This window comes from Parambassis ranga, chromosome 7, assembly GCF_900634625.1.
Source record: "Parambassis ranga chromosome 7, fParRan2.1, whole genome shotgun sequence".
Lineage (NCBI taxonomy): Eukaryota > Metazoa > Chordata > Actinopteri > Ambassidae > Parambassis > Parambassis ranga.
The window spans coordinates 19,552,818-19,574,445 of NC_041028.1; positions in this window are offsets into that span (position 1 = coordinate 19,552,818).

Here is a 21,628-nt window from a genome sequence, read left to right on the forward strand (position 1 = left end):
AAAAGAGAAAAGTACAATAAGACTTAACTTTAGACACGCTTAACATGAATGCACCTTAGTAGAGAATGCAGCTGAACGAAACATTGTTCTTTTTTTCACTGCACAGTTGGGACAGATGGATCGTTTTAACCTCCTTCACAACCAACCAGCAGGACTCCCTCTTTTCTTGTCAATCACTCCCCTCCGGCAGCAGGCTGGAGTGAAACAAAAGAGGCAGCAGACCAGGAGAAAGGGGAACGGGGGATGGGGGTGGATGTGAGGTTGGATAGAACACCCAGGGATGGGATGCCGAGTGTGTAGAGTATAATCACTGAAAGCAGATCTACTGCCTTGAAGAGAGAGATGAATGAATGGGGTCAGGGACACCCCCTGAGAATACGCATGTAGAGAGAGAAAGTGAGTGTATCAGCCTAAAAAGATAGGAGACTTGACAGAGTGAGAAAGGAGTAACAGACTGGACTGATGGTAACAGCAGCAAAGGAGTAATAAAACATCAAAATATGGAAAAAGTGTTGTGTAAGATGTCATGTTAAATAAGAGCAGAAAGCAGCAGGAGAGAAGAAGAGAAAAAAGTGAGAAAGTGTGAAGAACTGAGCCAGAATGAGAGACGAAGAGGTTCAAAAGGAAAGCAGGGAAGGGCTGAGAGACGAAAAGCTCTTCTTATCCAGGCAAAAGAGCAAACTCGCTGCTGCGGAGGCAAGATAGGCAAAATAGGTCCTATACTAAAATGACATTTTTAAAAATAAGTCTTATTTCCAATTTCTCTAAAGATGCTCAGTGATTTAGATCAATGTATATCCTGGTTTTATAAAAAAGAAAAGAAAACTGGGCTAGCTTCTTGAAGATGCCTGTGGATGTTCTTATTCATCCAGATCATGTTATGTCCAAGAGTTTTAATCGAGGCAGGTGGACTCATGGATTTTTTAAGAAGTTTTGCCCAGTGGCAGCTGGTGGTAAAATTGACAAATAAATTATTGCCATAGAATAGCTAGTTAAAGTAAAAGTAACATTTTCTGGTAGCCTGCAAGTGTTTGACCTTAGAAAAGAGTAAAATATAACATTACTATTCTTCAAACTCATTTTGTCTTTGTAAAAAACCTAGAATGCCACCGAAAAAGAAAACATATACACAGAGCTATTTTAACACAGAGAGAGTAAGTAGTACCCAGAACATGTTGACATTATTTAGCCACGCAACGCACTTTTAATGCTAATTAATGAATCATTTGTGTACAGGAAAGACAGCATAAGGCCAGGTTAATGAGAAATCTGAGGTGAAATGCTTGAGGTGAGGATATGTCAAATTCATAATTTAGGCAACACCTGTCAATCATTCACCTGGCGCCAGCCTGCTACTGGTTGATCTGAACCAATCGGCCTGTGGGCTAAATGAAGTTAGCCCAAAGTCAGTAAATGGCGAGGGCGGAACATGATACCCGCCAATCATTTACACCTGGAAAATACGTAAGAGCAGATTTGATGCACATAGGTTGAGCAACATTAGCTCATTAGAAATATACTGTCTTATTCTTTTAACTATTTGGTGCTGTTGTCACTTTAACGTTTAGTTTCAGTGAAACCTAAACTTATAACAATCTTTTGTATGTTATTTAGACAATAATTTTCTCATCTTTATTGCATAACGTGGGGAGGGCTTAGCCCCACTAGCCCATTTATACCAGCCATCACTGGTTTTGCCACTCCCCCCGCCCACCCCCTGTACTCACTGTTTACCATTTGCCATTTTGTACTGCTGCCTGAATGTGTAGTGATCATTTTAGACCCTAATAGTGCCTTTAATGTATCTCATGCAATATGAAAAGCAGTGTTTCACCAATGGTAAAGTAACATGTCCCATCATCCATTGCGCGGAAGGACAGGAAAGGGAAGACCATTTGCTGGTTGGTTTGAGATTGGGTCACCCCGAGAACACATAAAGAGAGTAAAGCTCTGTTATATCATATAAAATGCAGTTTCTCTACTAAAATAATTCTCTCCTGGGACATTGCTGTGGCCTTTCTCCGCTGGCTGTGATGTTAAATGTAGTAGCCAGAGTTCACTCAAACCAGATTCTCTCTGGTGTTCTGGGGCCTGACTTCTCACCTGCTTGATCTGGTTGGTGATGATTGACACATCTTGGGAGTGACATAGCTCCAAAATAGAACTTACGCATATCTCACACAGCAGGGCGTACTGTGACTTCTCAGATATGCTTCTGAAGAATGCTGCTGCACGTCTGGTGGGACCACACTCATGGACAAGAATGGTGGTGTTTAACAGTGGCTGTCACTACTTGTATGTTTCATGGAATGCCTGTTGGGACCCGGGGGTTAAGGCTGGGAGCACTGGTTTGGGAGCTGGTGCAGCTTGTTTTCCTTTGAGCGAAACTTTTTTCTTGGTCGTGTCCGAGAACTATTGTGTGATTGGAGTGAACAATAGATCAAACAGTACTGTCTGCCAGACCTTTTGTTCACTCTATTATTATGAGCCCACCTCCCCGAACATTATCAGCTCGTTATCATCCCTCATGCAGGTAAACAGATATTTGGGCAAACAAGCAAAAACATCAGTGTTTAGCAGCGAAACATCTTTAAGAAAACTCATGTGCATCGTGTTCTGCAGTGGGAGAGTTCTGCACATATGTTCCGTAACATCATGAAAAGGAGTTAAATGTTTTATTTTTAATTAAATTCACATGGGTAATTTAGATCTAATCAAACTAACGTGCATATTTCTGAGAAACCTGAGAACCTGGAGAAAAAACATGGACCCACACAGTCTGACCATTACAAGAAGTGAAAATGTGAGGAGCATGAAAACATGTGGCTTATTCTCACTTCTGGTGCTGGAAAAAACATAAAGTGCTGTTAGCTTTAGGTTTCCATCATTTCTTCTTTGGTCTTACTGAGGGGATACACACACCCTGTGGTCATCCGTCCTTCTCATCTCATCTTCTGTCGTCATGGAAACCCTCAGTCTTTTCATGTCAGCTACCAAAACTGCACCTGTGTGATTTTATCAGGATAAACCTGATCCTGCTCCCAGGAGGAGGACCCTGCTATTCCGACAGATAAAGTGCTAAAATCTGCAATCAATCAATCAAAGAGAGCTTTGAACCAAAACACTTTGTGCTTCATATTCAGCCATTCACACGTCACACAGTGGTATACCTTACACTTAAGGGCATCCACCAGGAAACAATGCCCCTTTTCACTCTGTCTTTATTCTCTGAGAGCTCTGACAAATGCTTTCAGGCCATTTTAATTGTGAAATGATGCTGTATAAATAAAAATAAAACAACTAAATATTAATTCATCCATTCACCTACATAATAGCATAGCATGCACAACACTGACTGAACCCTCATCATTCACAGCCCAGTCTTCAGACTAATGTTTTTCTTCTCTCTACCGATAACATTACTTATGCCAACTAAAATTTTCAGATATCATTTCCATTCTGTATGCTTGAAAATAATCTTGTTCCTCCATCTGGGTCCTCTTTTCCCTGATCCTCCTCCATCTAATGATGATTATTGAGCCCTGTTCTAAATGTTGAATGCACTGATGTAACCGTTCAAGTTCACAAAAAATAATTCAAATGTCCACTAGCTTCATATCTGTAGCTAGAGCAGCATAAATTCAAGTGATCTGCAAAACTGCAACTTTCTTTGCATGCACAGGTACCACAAAACAAAGTGGTGAGTGCTGTGCCTAGAAATGTGCCTGTGCCTGTGCCTAGAAATTATGTCCATAAAATTTATCAACAGAACCGGTGACAACGGGCAGCCCTGCCGGCACAATTACACACAATATGTATTTTACAAAATCTTTTAAACAGAATCACAGGAACAATAGGCTCTGCCTGCAGGCAGGGAGGAAGAACAACCACAATATAACACATAAATATGTCTCAAAGTCATAACATTTTCAAGACACAATATTACTATTAGTCAACCAAGTCTGTGAGTTACAGACTAAATTCAATGAACTCACCACCCACGTTCTCTCCTCGTCTTTAACCGTTCCAGTCCAACCTGAACCAGTCCGTCTTCCCGAGCTCCATATGGCAGACCCGGAACCTTTTGATGGCACCTGTCGAGGATTTATTGTCGGCCTTCTGCGAGGAAGAGCGCTAGAGTGGGCCCAAGCAGAGGACACGGCCTTACCTCTGGCAGACCGACTCTTACCTGACTTCCTCCATCATTTCAAACTCATGTTCAACGTGCCGAACAAGGCTTCTCAACGCCTTCTTCAACTAGCCCAAGGTGCCAAATCAGCTGCAGTGTCATGGTTTCAGCCAGGTCTTTTATTTTGTAGTTCATTTTCTGTTTGTATTAGTTCTAGTTTTACTAGTCACTTCCTGTTTTATTTTGAAACTCGCTCTTCCCCCTGTGTTTCAGTTCTGTTTACTTCCCCTTCCTCATGTGTGCTCCCTTCCCCCACCTGTGATTCCTGCTCCGCCCTAATGTGCTTCACCTGTGTCCAATTGTCTTCCCGCCCTCCTGTGTATAAAGCCTGTGTGTTTCCTGCCCCTTGTGGCCAGTTCGTTTTGTGAGTCTTCCATGCGACACAGCCGTCCAAGTAGCCTTTCTGCTCTTGTGATTTTTCCCTACGTGTTCTCGAGTAAGTTTTGGATTCTTGTGTTTTTTCCCTACGTGTTTTCGAGTAAGTTTTGGATTCTCTTGTGTGTGACTTGTTTTTTGGATTTGACTACTGCTTTTTTGCCTTTGCCTTTTGGATACCTTTGCCACGTTGACTGATCACCCGTGTACCGAACCCTGGCTTATATTAAAGGAACTGAGTTTGTTTTCACCTCCGGCTAAGTCTGCATTTGTGTCCGCCATCTCACAACCCCTGACATGCAGAGTTTTCCGTTCGGTTTCGAACCCTGGCTCTGGACTCGGGTTGGAACGAGACAGCTCTCAGAGGGGTTTTTATTAAAAAGCCTTAAACGAATCATTAAAAGATGAGCTGCTCAGCAGAGATGAACCACACCACTGGATGCTTTAATCGCCCTGGCCATTAGTCTGGATAACTGACTGAGAGAGCATCGCCGTGGAGGAGCAGGTCGTGTTAAACCCTCTAATCAGCGTCCTTCTTCCCAATCACTCCACTGGCGCTACTGCCCTAAGCAATTGATTGACAGCTTGTTTGATACAAAAGGATCGAGGGCCTGTCCAGAGCCAAAAGAAACCAATGAGCGACTATATCGAGCGAAGCACCTCCCTCTACTCGTACACTTGTATTTTCAGCCCATTATATTTGCAGTTGAATCTGATGCAATGGACGTATAGCCAATATAATTTCCGTCATTGGGATGCCCTACATGAAGGAGTTGTGGAAGGAGGGTGGGCTACACGCCTAAGCGTTAACATGAACAATGGATGCCGGCCGTCCGTGCGTACACGCGTAACAGTGAGAGTGAGCGTATATCTACATTTTGTGGTATTTCCAGCAACCAGAGAGATGGCGAAACGCACAGAAAAGAAGAACTACACTGTTGAAGAAGTTATCGATGGGAAAGCGACTTTTCTGACGAGGACGTGTCGGACGCAGAAAGTTATGTGTCGTCTGTTGACTTGGTGGAAGAAGATATGTTCATTGAAGGAGGAGAAGAATTAGTGAATAGTGTTGTGTCCTTTGTTTTGTTTACCTGTGTGGGGGAGGTGTGGGCTTTTACTATTTTTACTAGTCTGTATGTTGAAGCATTCCAGAGTTATGCACTTTGGTGCCGAAGTGTCCATTTGGAGACTCCAAATGGACACTTTTTGGAGAGCGCCTGGGAATACCTACAGAAAAACCTGTTCAAAATGGTCATTTCTTGTCCAATTATTATCTACTTTTAACTGGGAATAGGTAAGACTTCAGCCTGTGTCACTATATTGTCATGTAATCAACATCTCCATGCTCCAGTTGTCAAGCAGCCTTTTTTTACAAAAAAATTTAGGCGAGCTACAAAATCTTTTTATTTCTCTGTGTTTAGACTTCTCTCACTGTTTACCATTTGCAATTGCAGTAAATCACACAGCTAAAATAAACATTTCAGAGTGTTACCTTCACAATGAGACCAAGCTTTTGCATATAATCCTAGGGCTCACAAACAGCTTGTAGTTTAATTTGGGTATGCCTTTGACAGGCGTTTTGTCAAATATTGAGGGTAAATCAAAAGGGTTTAATCCTGTAACTGTCAAGCTGGCACTCCCCTCTTCCAGGAGGATACACCCTGTCTTCCATGTCTCCCAAGTCAAACCAGCTTCTGAGTCATCTCCAGCCTCCCACCCCTCCTACTCCTCCCCCCCTTGTTGTCAATGGTTCTTCAGCATTTACGATCCTGCTGGATGTTCGTCGGTGGGGGAGGGGCCTCCAATACCTGGTGGATTGGGAGGGTTACGGCCCAGACGCTCCTGGGTTCCGCGGTCAGCCATCCTGGACCCAGCTCTGGTGAGGGAATTCCACAATCTCCATCTTGACAAGCCAGGAGGTCCGCCAGGAGGCATTCGTTGAAGGGGGGTACTGTTGTGAGTCACATTATTTTCCCCCTAGTGGACTATTTTTGTTATTCTCTGGCTGGGTTTCCCTTTTTTGCTCTCTCCCTCCCTCCTCAGGTGTTCGGTCAAGACTGCAGGTTGGCTGGGCGGAGCACCGGGCTGATTAGGCACCTATTTCCACCTTACCACTCCACCTCCGACTATTTAAGGATCTCACTTACCTCAACTCTCTGTCAGTTCTTCAGCTCACGTTGTGGTAACTAGACCGATCACTCACCTTGTTTCCTGCTCCGTGTTTCCTCATTAACCCTTCATTTTTGTTCCTAGACGCCGCTTAGCCTGGTCCCGTCCAGTATTTGCCTGTCCTCCTTTGAATACTTGCTTTGTGGATTTTTGCCCTTGTGGTCACCTTTGGTTTTTCCAGCCTTTTGGTTTTTCGCCCTCAGGGTAGTTTTTTTGTTCTTTTTTTCATCATTATTTGCAAGCCTTTTTCCTCCTTCGGGAGAGATTTGAGTTAATAAACTGTGTTATTGTGAGTCTGCGTTTGGACCTGCGTTTGTGTACACACAACATACACAACAGAAGGTCATCTGATTATGGTTTCCTGTAGGATACAGATCATTGCATGATGGATCCTTTCAAAGAGAAAACAGCTTTTTGTATGAAGATGAATTTAAGCTACCACTCATTCTTTATGCAGACAACTTTAAAACATGCAACCCCATGGGAACATCCTGCAAGAAGCATAAAGTCACAGGGTGTTTGCAGAGATCCCTGTTACCATGCGATCTACTCTAACCTCTGTTTACCTAGCCATTCTTTGTGTCACCCCTCCTTAGAGATTAGAAATCCCTTGAAGATAATAGTGTTTTTGTGCCAAGTCTGGGCAAATTTTGCAAGGGTACTGTATTTGCTGTTGTTGCCAACGATCTTGGCGCTCACTCAATTGGTGGGATTGTTAAAAGCTTTTCTGCCTCGACATTACTGTCGTTGTTGCATTGGAGAACGTTCACAGATTCAGGAGCACAAATTAGGAGAGATTGTAACCTTGTAACCTCCTCCTTTTTTTCCTTTCTCTCTCCTCAAGTCATAAGATGCATGTTTTTTATTGAATCAAAACAACTCTTACAGAACCCCATCGAGTCCTTTGGAAGGAACAGGCACAGCTAAATGTATAAACTATTATTTAACTCACTCAATGTTTTCTCTCCCTACAGATGAGAACAACGTGTAGTGTTGGTAATGTTTATGTTAAACACCAACTTGCACAGTACTGTAAGGTTCGATGGTCAGCTGTGACCTCACTGGTCACACTACACATGACTTCAGGTGCTCAGATGATCAAAAAATGATGATCGAATTAAACATGTCAAACCCAGAACTGTGGCTAAGTTAAAGTCAGTCAGAGTTTGCGCAGAGCACAGCTCAACAAACCTAGCCTCCATCACCTCTGTCCATGTTTGTTGTCATCTGTAACAATTAGGTGCAGTGAAGTAGAGCGTGTTCAGCCAATGCATGTGCACTAGGGAAAAAAAGATTTGGGGAATTGGGCCAACACCAATTTTAAGAAATTCATTCAATCATCTGATTGCCGTCGCTTCTTGTGAGCCCCCATATACTGTACAATTAAAGATGCATGACAAAGCTGAAATTCAGCCTGACTCAGAAAAAAAAAATGCAGAATTTAAAATCGGACCAAAAATGCATACAGTGTATGCCCAGCTTAACAACTTTGACATCATCTGTATAAACACTGCTCAAAAAAAATAAAGGGAACACTAAAATTACACCTCCTAGATCTCAATGAAAGAAATATTCCAGTTGAAAATGTTTATTTATTACATAGTGGAATACATTGAGAACAAAATAAAAAATGCCTGGGCATGTTCCTGATGAGGCAGTGGATGTTGTCCTGAGGGATCTCCTCCCAGACCTGGATTAAAGCATCAGTCAGCTCTTGGACAGTCTGTGGTGCAATGTGGCATTGGTGGATGGAACAAGACATGATAAGATAAGATAAGATAATCCTTTATTAGTCCCCCGCAGGGGAAATTCACAGATGTCCCAGATGTGCTGGATTGGATTCAGGTCTGGGGAACTGGCAGGTCAGTCCATAGCATCAATGCCTTCATCATGCAGGAACTGCTGACACACCTCAGCCAGATGAGGCCTAGCATTGTCATCATCAGAAGGAACCCAGGGCCCACTGCACCAGCATAGCTGGAGGCCATGTTGCAGGGCTCTGGCAGTGCTCCTCCTGTTCCTCCTTACACAAAAGAGGAGGTAGCAGTCCTGCTGCTGGGTTGTTGCCCTCCTACGGCTCCCTCCACGTCTCCTGGTGTACTGGCCTGTCTCCTGGTATCTCCCCCATGCTCTGGACACTGTGCTGACAGACACAGCAAACCTTCTTGCCACAGCTCTCATTGATGTGCCATCCTGGATGAGCTGCACTACCTGAGCAACTTGTGTGGGTTGTAGACACGGCCTCATGCTACCTCTAGGGCTGAGAGCACTGACAAAGTGATGCTTTTGCTTTGCAGACACACCGGCAAATACGGTTTTATCAGATTGCCAAGCATTGATAAGAATATCCATATGGCTAAACACAAATAACTCTTTTATTTGGCAACAAATCAACAGAAACAGGCATAGTATTACATTCAGGAAGCAGCTAACTCAACAAAAACAAAAAAATAATCTGAGATATCTGGCACAGGTGGAGAAACTACACAAAACCTAAAAACTGGGTCATCAGTAACTTCAGAAGTGGCAGGAACCACTGTTTCTCCAGCCAGATCATTTCTTAAAAGTAGTCCACAACCTGCAATTGATCTTATACAGCAACACATGCAGTGTCAGATACTAATTGGGAGAGAAGGCACAACCTTATGCAGCAGTATGAGGGCATGCTGGTGCTGGTGAGAAATGAATGGAGAAAAAGTCCTCATGAGGCCCTGATTTTGTTGTGGTTTGTCATCTTGTATTCTGTTCTTCTTGTTTTTTGCTAGTTCTCTGTTTATTTTGATTCTTGGTTCTCAGTATTAGTTTTCCTTCCTGCCCTGACCTCCCTTGTTGTTGGGAGCTTGTTTGTTGTCTCCTGTCCGCCCTCTTGTCTCTGTAGAGCTGTCATGTGTTTCCTGTTTTATTTTGAAAGTCTGCGTCCCTTGGTATTTCCCCTGTGTTTCCCTCCTTTGTGATTACCTGCTCCGCCCGGATTGTGTTCACCTGTGTCTTGTCTGTTCGTCTGCTTACCTCGGTGACGTGTCCTCCACGTTTCCTCCGTGTTTCCGAGTCCTCCTGTAAGTTCCCGTCCACCTGTTCTCCCCTTTGGATTACCTCTATTGTTTGGTTTGTTTTCTTCCCTCCTTCTCTTTTGTCTTGAATTTTGATTTAGTTTTGAACTCTGGCTTTTTAAATAAAAGCTCACCTTTTGATGAACTCCTGTTTGCCTTTGTTTCTGCATTTGAGTCCACATAACTCCATGTAACCAATTTTGACAACACCTCTGGCAAGATCCCCTTATCCTAATTGTGAGTTAAACTGAAAAGCAGAAGGATTTTAAATTTTAAAACATTGGGCAGGCTGCAATCCGGTGACAATAAAAACATTCCTCAATAATCTCTATTATGCAAGGCACAATGAAGTTTTGTTCAGCAGCTCCTGGCATAGGCACATAGTAAGACACATAAGGGCATGCTTAAAATATATCTAAATAAATATGAAAATAGAACAAAAAGTAACTTTTCAAAGTGACCGGTATGAGTATATTGTACAAAATTGCAGGGTTTTAATGTCCTAAAGTGCAATAACAACACTCTTGGGACAATAAAAACACTCTTGCATCTCTCCAGCTGCAGACTGGTTGTGCCGAGAGGTTTTAAGTGTCTGTGGTTTAAGACTCGACCAGGGATTCCCGATGCAAAAATATTCTAATGAGTCAGGTTGAATTCTCTGCCAAGGCAGCAGCTGCTACAAGTGTGTCAACTTTTTGTTCACCTTAATATGCTAACATTCGGCAAACACTTTTTATATTCCTCCAAGAGCACCAACTCACGCAGCTCAGCAAATTCCTTAGTTCCGGTGGGTTCTTCTTTTTCTTCTTCTAGCCCACTTTGTCTGCTGCTCACGTTAGATAACGAAAGCTTTTGAAAACTACACACACAAACAAGTGCACAAGCAAGTGCTCTGCTGGCCCTTAGTGACACCACAGATCAGAGTATTCTACTGCACAGACAAGAACATGTCTGGATTAAAGGGTCAGCCCTGTGCTGGTTTAATGTGGGCTCATCCTAATGACATTTCCTCTCCATATACACACAGGGCTGTGAAGGACCTCTGAGTCATTTTTGACCAGGATATGTGCATATTCAGGTCTCTAAAACAACCTTCTTTCACCTGCGGAATATTGCTAAGATCAAGCATCCTGTCTTGCTCTGTGATGCTGAGAAACTACTCCATGCTTTTGTCACTTCTAAGGACTACTTTAATGTTATTATAGGGATTTATAGGGAAATTATTCTCTGAGAAGTCTGCAGCCGATCTAAAATGCAGCAGTGAGAGTACTGACAGGAATCAGCAGCAGAGGTTATATTTCTCTTGTTTAGTGTCTCTTCATTTGCCCCCCAATAAATCTTCTTCTCACATACAAGACCCTAAGATGCCAACCTCCTTCATACCGCCACCTAATAACACCATATATTCTCAATCAGAGCATTCTGTTCTCAGAGTGCAGCTCATGGTTTTCCAGAATCTTCCAAAGCAGAATGGGAGGACGAGCCTTTAGCTTCGGGCACAATCAGTTTTGGTGTGGGAGGCAGAGACTACCTCCACCTTTAAAATTCAACTCATTGCAATTTAACAAAGCCTATAGTTGGTCTAAGATAACTAATCTGCATACACTTACTGTTTAATGTGTTTATGTTTAGAATACTAGTATGCATTTAGAATACAGCATGCATTATAAGAGTAATATTCTGTAAAATCAGTTTAGCAACTTTTAACGTTGTTGTTAGGATAACATTCATTTTAATGGTCATAATTATGCATGTTCAACATAACAAAGGCTCCTCAGTGGCTGTTTAAATTTAATGTAATGGTTGTATAAATGACAGGATAGGCAGCTTAGCTCCACATGACTCTTAGCTGTGATTTTGAACAAGCTAACTTGTATGCAACAGCAAACACTGACACTGACAAACAAGTTCCTCTGTTACGCCAGTTGCCTATCAATATTATATTCCAACAGGACTAAACACTTAAAGCTAAACAATATATGCACTCAGACCGCTTAATCTGTCAGTATCAGCCCCACTAAAGTTGCAGAGTTATGATGTCAGAGTCTCTATTTCTTGTGGAGAGGTGAAGGATGTAGCTGAGTTTTAGGTTTAAGAAGTAATGTAAAAATGTTTAAGCCTCATCAAAAGACAGAAAGATGAAACAGCAGAACACTGTCAAATGAATGGCCAACTCTATTGGCCATTAAAAACAACCAATGAATATTTTGCTTTTTATAAACATGAATACATGCTGACATATTAACATTCCACTTACTTTTACCTTCAAATTCCCATTATGCAAAAGACAAGGATTAAAAGTGCTGTACAAGACAAGGCAGTGTGCAGTACATGCACACTGCCTTATCAGACATCAGTGATCCAATCTAAGGATCCAGCACTATTACGTGTTGTATAAAACAGCACAGAAATAGAGGAACCTGACTCTGAGCAGGGCACAACTACTGCAACCCATCCCTAGCATATTTTAAAAAAGTGGAAAAATATGGAAGAAAGACCTAAACTGATGGGCAGACTGATCACACAAGTGATAGTGACTGACAACCAACCCTGTACAACAGTGTCTGATGTTGATGCTTTAAGCACCTCAAGAGTGAACCAACTCATTGAAAAATGAAAAAATATTACTGCACCGAGAAACTACAAGAAATGTAGCAGAGTGTTGTAGACAAAATACAGGAATACAGTAAAACAGGAAATCCAACAAATCCATTTACAAAACACATTGAGGCAGAGAGAGCAATCAGAAAGGAGGCATAGGGACAGTTTAAGCATAAAGACATTCATATGGCACATACAGCAGACAAACATTACACTGTACAGTGTAAAACATACAGTGAGATCAGTTTCTGTTTAGTTCATGTTTTAGTGTATGTTGCCAAACTTTGTATCATATTAAATTTTATTTTTATTATACTAATCATTACTTTATTAATTATTATTATTATTATTATTAATTAAAGTGTGTCAGTATTAATTCAATGTTGTAGCTACTAAACTACTGTTCAGTAGGTAAAAAAAAAACAAATTATTTCAAGCATGTTTATGGAAAGTCTGTCTGCAAAGTAAATATATAAATATATATCCAAAAATAAAAAATACTAATACATAAATGAAAATAAATAAAAAGGGTCAGTGGTCATGATTAAAATGTCATCATATGTGATAACCAGCAGATGGCGCAGTGATCATAAAACTGTTCTGAAGCTTCAAGCCCACTTAAAACACACAGAAGTGTAACAGCATCCTCTGCAAACACTATTCACAATGCAGTAAAACAGCCACTTGTACTTTATAGTGCTTCTGATGTATGATTCATGCATATAAGTGTAGTATAAATGAGAGGTTGACACATTTATGGAAGGTTTACAACACCAGCAACTTCATTCATAAAATGATCTCCAACATGAGGTAGGATCAATCAATCAATCAATTATTTGGCTCCTTACCAATGTTCAGACTAAACTTACACTTTTGTGTGCCAGCTCCTTAAATTTAACTTGAAGAAGAGACCGCCTGTTACAATGTGTTTGGGCGTACTCGTATAGCAAGAGACAGGAAAGCTCTGCTCTGTTAGCAAACCAGCAAAGAAAGTAATTGGTAGTCGTCTCTCCTTCTCCTGTAAGACATGTCCCAGTGCCTCCGCAGAGCCAAGAGAATATTGAAAGATCCCTCCCATTCTAATCACCCCCTGTTCAGATTAGTGTCCTCGGGAAGGCGACACAAGAGCACGAAGAGCCACACACAAAAAGCTGTTTTCCCTGATCCATAAACACGACAGGTCTCTATCATTATGTCCTTTGCTTGCAGTAAGTGCAGTACATTCTTCTGTGCAACTTAATCCACTCTCCACACAAAACAAATTTAATGCAATAACCATATTCATTTGCAGCCATATAGGCAGTGCAATCACTATATACTGTACTATCCATAGTGTGCTATATCCTTTCTGTGAAATGGTAGATTCAATCCAACACCATCACTTCCTGTGCAATTCAATAATAATAAAATAAGAATCAGCAACCCCCTTTTACTCTTTTAGAAGCAAAATTGTTGATTAAATATCCTACTATTATCCTGTGTAGTCTCTTTTTCAGTTTAGCAGCTCAAAAAATAAAGTTTTTGCCCACTGAAGTGTGTATGTGTGTGTGTGTGTGTGTGTGTGTGGGCGCGCGTGTGTGTGTGTGTGCGCGTGCTTGGAGTATGAGTTCACTTCCCTCCCTCCCACAGCGGAGGTGGTTAGATTTAATCTGATAAACTCTCTATGCAACAGCTGTTACAACAGACCCAGCTTGTCTGTGACCCAATCTCCCTTCCTACCCTTACTCCCTTTCTCTCTCCATCACCCTGACTATGCCCTCCCCCACCACCTCTAATGTCTAAATATCCCTACTCCGTATCTAGGCCTCTTTGATGATTGTTTACGTGTACTTAGGAAAATACACATACCCACAAGTATGCATATGGCCTCACAAACTCACACACAATTACACCAGCTCATGCAGTGTCCATTAATAGGTTTCCAGCAGCTGCAGATTGGGTTTAATAAAGCTTTCATTTAAAACTGCACATTGATATGAACTTTTGACCTTTAGGTTATTTTAGAGACATTTTTTGTCAACTTTATTTATTTCATTTTAATAGTGTTACCATTTCTTTTTCATGTTTACTTGTCAAGGTAATCTTGAAATGTTCATTTGTAAATATCTTCTGTTATTTGATTTTATTTATTTGGCTGCCTTTTACTTGCCTTTTCTGTAAAGTGGATCCCAGGAAAAATACTACTACTGTCAATCCAAAAATAAAATCAAGTAAAATAACTGTAGATATTTACAAAAAAACAACTGTCAACTAAAAAAACAGTCTTTAAACCCAGTGAAGATTTCTGTACAGCTGTACTTGGGACAGACTTTGTAAAAACACAGGAGAAAATAAGAGAAGATTTGCAGTTCACTGTGCTCTCCACAGACAGCCATCACACTCTGCCAATTATCTGTGATAACTTACTTACTTAAACTAAAGTTAATCTGTATACTGCACTGAACTTTATCAATCTGTCATAATCGTATCATTTATCTGTCTCCTAAATCAAAATCAGTGCAACTAAAGGAAGATTTAGGGTCACCTGAGCCAGCCCTATCAATTGGATTTAGCCATGACACTATAACAGTGACTATAGCTACATACAAAAAGCTTTTAAGGAACAGAACATCCTTCCCCAAATCTGTAAAAACAAACAAACAAAACAAACAAAATAGGATGGCTACATGTGATGAGATGGGATGAGACTTTTGATTGCTGAAGGGGACACAAACCACCATCCACACCAACACCGGGGCCCCTCAGGGCTGCCTGCTTAGTCCACCACTCTACACATGTTCTGCCTCCTTCTAGTCACATCATTTTGCAGATGATGCAACTGTACTCTGCCTCATAACAGACAGGCTGGTGTAAAAGACATTACTGTGGACTGTCAAACCAACCCAGTCACTTACCTGTCCACATTAATGGAGAGTTAGTAGAGAGGGTGACCAGCTTTAAATTCCTGGGTCTGACTGTGTCAGAGGATCTGTCCTGAGGCAACAACACCACCTCAGGGAAGCTAACAAGTGCCAGCTTCCCCAGAGGCTCATGGTAAACTTTTACAACCGTGCCATACAGAGCATGCTGACTTATGGTCTGCTGGTGTGGTTCCTCAGCTGCACTAAAGCAGGAAAGCAGGCGATCCAGAGGGTTGTGCAACCCGCTGGTAAAATCTTAAGGACTGACCTCCTGGAGATTTCTAGTACATACACCTCCTGTTGCCTGCGTAGGACACATATCATATGTTCCACCTGCTGCCCTCAGGAAGGAGGTACAGGTCCCTTCTAGCCAGAACCACCAGGATGGCCAACAGGCTCTGTCCTCAGGCAGTCAGACTCATAAACGAAGACTGCCCCCCCCTTCTCCACCTACTTAATTCTCATCCATCATGCCCAACAGCCATTAACTGGACTTTGCATTGCTGCAGCACACACAGCCTTACCTTTATAAGTTCCTTCTACTGTTCTCTTTTACATATTATGTATTACTTACATGTTACATGTCCAGTTGTCCTGTTTACATGTGGGCCCATATCATGTTATATGATTGTTTACATTCTTATGCATGTGCACTTTATGGAGTTGCACTTGATAAGTGCACTATTGTTCATTTATTGATGATGCTCTAATGTAATCTTGTTATTGACAACAATGACAATAAATGATCATATTGTATTGTAAATGAACAAGACACTGCAAATGTACGTAAGTGGAGAAATATAGAGTAGAATATAAAACACAAAAACAAAGACTAAAGTATACACCATAGTAAATGCCTCTGCCTGTATGCCTTTGTTTTAGCTAATGTGTTGAGGTGTTACTGTTATGTTTTTCTGTGTTAACCATCTCAGAGCCATGCCTTATTAATGGTATGTACTTTTATCCGTACTTATGTGGTGATGTGCTTAGTATGCGTCAACTGGGTATAATCAGGCACTAGATATAACATTTAGCCCATGTTAATAAATCTGGCTGTAACTTGAAGTAGACTTTCACCAAGAGGATGAAGTTTATGTCCCCCATGGGGCCCATTGTTCTATTTTATCTAAGGTCTTTATGACCTGTCATCAATTTAACTACAGTTAGTTTTATTTTTATTATTAGGTTTAGGTATTAAAACTTTGTGGGTATAAAAAAGATCATGATTTGGATTTAAAAAAAACTCTTTCTCTCCCTGATGAGTCACATTTGACATGCACTATATACTGTACATACAACCACAGGCATGGGTCTGGAAATATTGACCTGTTTTTACCCTCGCCTGCTGAGGATGGACCGTATAGGAAACATTATTGTGTCTTATACTGTTTTAGCAACGCAGTTATTTAACAATGTGTCACACATGGTATATTTTGGATGTACATATTTGTCATTGTGTGTTGCATGCTGTGTTCATAGAGAAACCTAGCTGTACCTGCAGGGAGCATCTGTTTGTATTGTAAGTAAGCTGGATGGTTGGGAAGTTGTTTTGTTTTGTTTCTCTTTTGCTCTGTAAGGCATGAATATAACAAACGAAACATGTTTATGTTTGCACAGCAGAATGCTGCACCAAAAATGTCAGCTCTTTTACTTTTCCTCTATTTTTTTTTCTAAGTTCTCTTCTCGCCTCACTGCTATATCCATAAACACTCCTCCTTCTCCTGTGACACTCTTCTAGTCTCCCTCTCTTTTGATTCTGTGATTTAGGTCACTGACTGAGTAAAAAAAAAAAAAAAAACTACCCACAGCTGGTCTACAAACCCTCCCCCTCCAGTCTCCTCCCTTTGTCTCCATCTCTCTCGAGCACAGAATATGATGAATCATAATCTTTCCCCTGGAACTGACAGTGGCCTGAAACACAACAGTTTGTCTGGCCATGTGCATTTGACGTCATACCTTGATTCTGTATTACACTGTATTTCTTTGTGACCTGAAAAATAATGGAAATGATGTGAGGGTATAAAGTTTTGCAGGGCTCCATGTTTTTTTAATTGGTTTTCAATTACATGATGCAACTGTTGAACATACGCAGACTCCCTCTAGTGCTTAGGTACATAGGGATCTTGTACATATTGTACAACCACCTTAAATTACGTATGTAAAACATATACCGTATGTTATGACTGATGGCAGGTAACCTGAGCTGAGCAGTTCAAAAGTTGGGCAAGTAAACAAGCAACTGTAGAGAGGCTAGAATTCATGTTACACAATGTAAGCTCATGGCTGTAAACAAAGTGAAGTAATCAAACCACTATCAAGCAGCCAAGAAGGCACTTGCCCTCAACTTCAGTGAGAAGCTGCTGTCTTTTCAGTACTATGTGATCAGGCTAATTGTCATTAAAGTGATAATACAACGTTGTTTTCCTGTAAAATAATGCTTGCAAACTAATTTTGATGACACATCAATTCATAACAGGACTGGCCTTTTCTCTTTAGCCTCTATTAGAACTCCCTGTCAAAAACCATCCATTCACTTTCTTATACCCTTCTGTACTACAAGACCACAGGGTGGCTGGAGCCAGTCCCAGCTGCCAATGGGTCAGAGGCAGGGTACATCTATTACAGACTATTACAGGGCTAACAGAGAGACAGACAAGCATTCACACACCTATGGCCATGACTTAGAGTCCCCAATTAAACTAACATGCACTTTTTGTAATGGTGGAGGAAATTACAGCACCCAGGAAAACCCCATGCATGCACAGGGACATGTGCAACTCCACAGAGTTACAGGAACCTTTCTGCTGATCGTAATGGTCCCTGTTAAAAACCTGTGAGGTTCCTACATTTTTGAAACATTTTACACAGAGGCATTTAAACATATGCCAACAACTTGTCATATTTTTTCCTGTTTACAAGCTCTGAGGCAGAAAAAGGTCAAATCTGCCATATTTTAGACATGATAAATATAAACTCACACAAGGGAGCTCTGCTTAGCATGGCAAAGACATAACATGGCAGCTGTGAATACTGCTCACCACCTACAGTGATCCAGGTTCCAGGATCCTGTCCTACATCCCTACTCAACAACACCACTAATTTTAAACCAGTTTTAGAATGACAGTTAACCCTCATGATGCATCAATATCTCCCTTACACAAGGAACTGGAAGAATAGTTGCTGGAGTGGGTGCATCCTGAAGCACTTTGCTGAATAGCCATGGGTGTTTTTCAGGTCTGTTCCATGGGCAGCACCAACAATGTCCTGAATGATTAAACATGTGGCCCTCACATTGCTTGTGATAAAAGCCATCAAAGCAACAAAGGTGATCCATCTGGGAGGATGGACCACCTACAAAGTTCAGAAGGAGCATGCTGCGATACAGCAACGCTAAAAATGTTATAATGGCATGCACAAACATCTGGAGCACCACAGCATCTTAGCAGCTTTCTCTGACTTCTCAGTGTTGAACTATGGGTAGCTCCACTCTGCAAGATCAACTGAACTCTATCACCAACAGGTCACAGAAGGTATTATTCAATCTCATCTGGTATTTATTGCACCTCCACTGGTTCCCCTCCGGGCTGTGTGCTCCCCATCCTTTACATTGATGACCGTAGATCTTTACAGACCAACCACCACCTGATTGAGTATGCCAATGATGCCGATGCTGTGGTAGTTTGTGCAGTGCTGTGATTGCTCCTGCTTGAAACTGAACATTGGTAAACATAAAAAGATGGCTGTGACCTTTTATAACAGGCAGAGGGAGCAAGCTCACTGTTACAATCTATGGGGACCCAGTGTAGCTCATTGAATAGTGCAAGTACCTTGGGAACCATCTTCGACTGCTGAAAGAAATTCCCTTCCAACACAAGGGGGACTCTCGCTAGATGTCAGCAGTGGCAAAACTCTCTAAAGACACTTAATTCCTAAACAGAAACATCCTATTTAGAGCATCATCATGTTCTCCATCATCTGCTAGTTGCAGAGTACCATGACAGTTCCCTCATCGGACGCTCCCTGAGACCCCTCACTAAAATCTATAAGCAGCAGATGTGGAGGTTAGAGAGTTACACTGTACCCGACCCATCACACGCTCTCTTCTAAGCAATGAATGGCTCCCTGAGGGCCAGCTTAGTGCTAGCTTTGAGCGGTAGCCAGTTTTAGCTTCAGCTGCTTTCCCTTGGTAGCTTCCAAGAAACTGCGTGTTCAGCAGTGTGATAGGGTTTAAAGTGTGTGATTAGGTTTATTGTTATGCATCCCAATGCCAGAAGCAGGAAGGATAAGCCTGGCATTATCAATTTATGATGGTAAAATTCATCTGAATATCCCAACTTGCTTTTCTCTGATGCCATTGTTTCCCTTTTGTTTTGGAGGCTGGTGCTGCAGTACAAGTGGTGCCTAAAATACTGTACTTTCACATCGTCTTGACATGGATTGTGACACTTTGAAGGACAGAAATTGATTTGTGTGAGTCTGTATAGGTCTATTTATGGTGCTGTAGCATGGGTGCACTACATTGTTGACAAGACACCAGCAGATACCAGCTTTTAAATGGGATATTGGTAAAAACATTGAACATCGTCATTACATCAGTGAGGGTGTAAAATGGACAAGTGCCAGAAACTGCTTGTATAGTCTGCTTTAGATGGGTCAGCAGATTTCGAAATTAGTTACTGGGTTAATAAGGTTAATAAGTTGACTTTCACTATAGAAAAAGTTGATGTCTCAGAAAGCAGAGTGAAAAAACACTGCTTTGTTATTGGATGATAAAGTAACTCATCTACTTCTAAAGATGATTTCAGAGCAAGTTGACGAGTCAAGAGGAGAGAGATATTGCCATCAACCCACATGTGTTAGCATGAAGGTTCTTAGATCACTCAGCTGAGGCCTTTCTGTGTGGAGTTTGCATGTTCTCCCTGTGTCCAGGTGGGGTTTTTTCTGGGCTTCCTCCCACATACCGCAGACAGGCATGTTAGGTTAATTGGGGACTCTCACCTGTTGACAGCTGGTATATGCTCCAGTGACCCTGGGTCAAAGTGGGTTAAGAAAATAAATGGATGGAAAATGTAGGTGGTTTATGCCATGAAACAAAGTTCATTGAGGGGAAATGTGAACAATCACAGAGAAAATGTTTGGAAATTGGATGACAACTGGCCATACTACTAAACAACAGTGAGATGGCTGACTGGTGTTTCCACTGTGCTCCTGGTTGTGTTTGGCAGGAACCAGATACATCTTGGCAGGCTTCTGGTTTGACCTGGTGCCAGGACATGGCACTAGACGGCTAATGTCTGCATGATTTACAGAGTTAATCTGCAGGGGTTGGGCAGAGATGGTATGAGGGACCAGAGGCCAATGTTGAACACAAGAGAACAAAAAGTGAGTGTGGTTTATACCTTTACTTTACCTGCTGTGTGAGCAACACAAGTTTCTGCTAATCTGGGCACAGATAATGGACCAGGGAACGCAGATGTTTTAATCATCTCAGGTTAAGACACGATGAGATTTCATTAACTCTCACCATAAAGCACTACTTCAGGTTACACATCTTACATTCTGCTCTAAAGCCTGGAATCAAACTGGTTGCAATGATGTGACCGTTGTTATTGTATGAACAGTTGATAATGAGAACAATGTGATGAAACATGCAGAGAGAGAGTGAGCTCTATTTAAATGACAGAACTATAGTGTTGATGATGTGTTTTTGTGTGATGTTGATGATGACAGTTCATTCAAACAACTACAGCTTTGGGGTGGTCTATAATTGCATCCTCAGCAAACACACCGCTGAACACTGATGAACATCTCTACACACACACACAGACACGAACACACTTTTTCTGGCAGCAGCTGCGTTTTCTGCTGTCAATGTACTGAGATGATCCAGCCTAATTCTCAGTAATTTTATTATTAGATTAACTTGTTCTCTTCTGTCTTGTTCTACTTTTGAGTCTTCTACCGAGAAACACAGCAGTTATTAGCCAGCTGCAGTCTACTTCCATTCAGATGTTCTTGAAATCATATTAATGTTAGTCCACCCAGCCATCAGCTAGTTATCAGTTTAATATAGGAAAGAATGAAAAAATAACTGTTAAGTTGCATTTAGGAATGGACCTGTTTTTAACTCTGTGGGCCCCTGTCGTTGCTTATTCTGGATGGACAATGTGGACAAATGGTGCTCGTGTGAGAGGAAAAAGAATGTTGCTCGGTGTTGCTTCACTAATTTGGTGAAATGCTCCTTTTTTAAAGGAGATACTGTCTCTACTCGGGATGTTAGCCAGAAAAATGGTCTCTGAAACAGAAAGGATTACCTGCCAAGACGCTAGTCCTTGTTGCTTTGT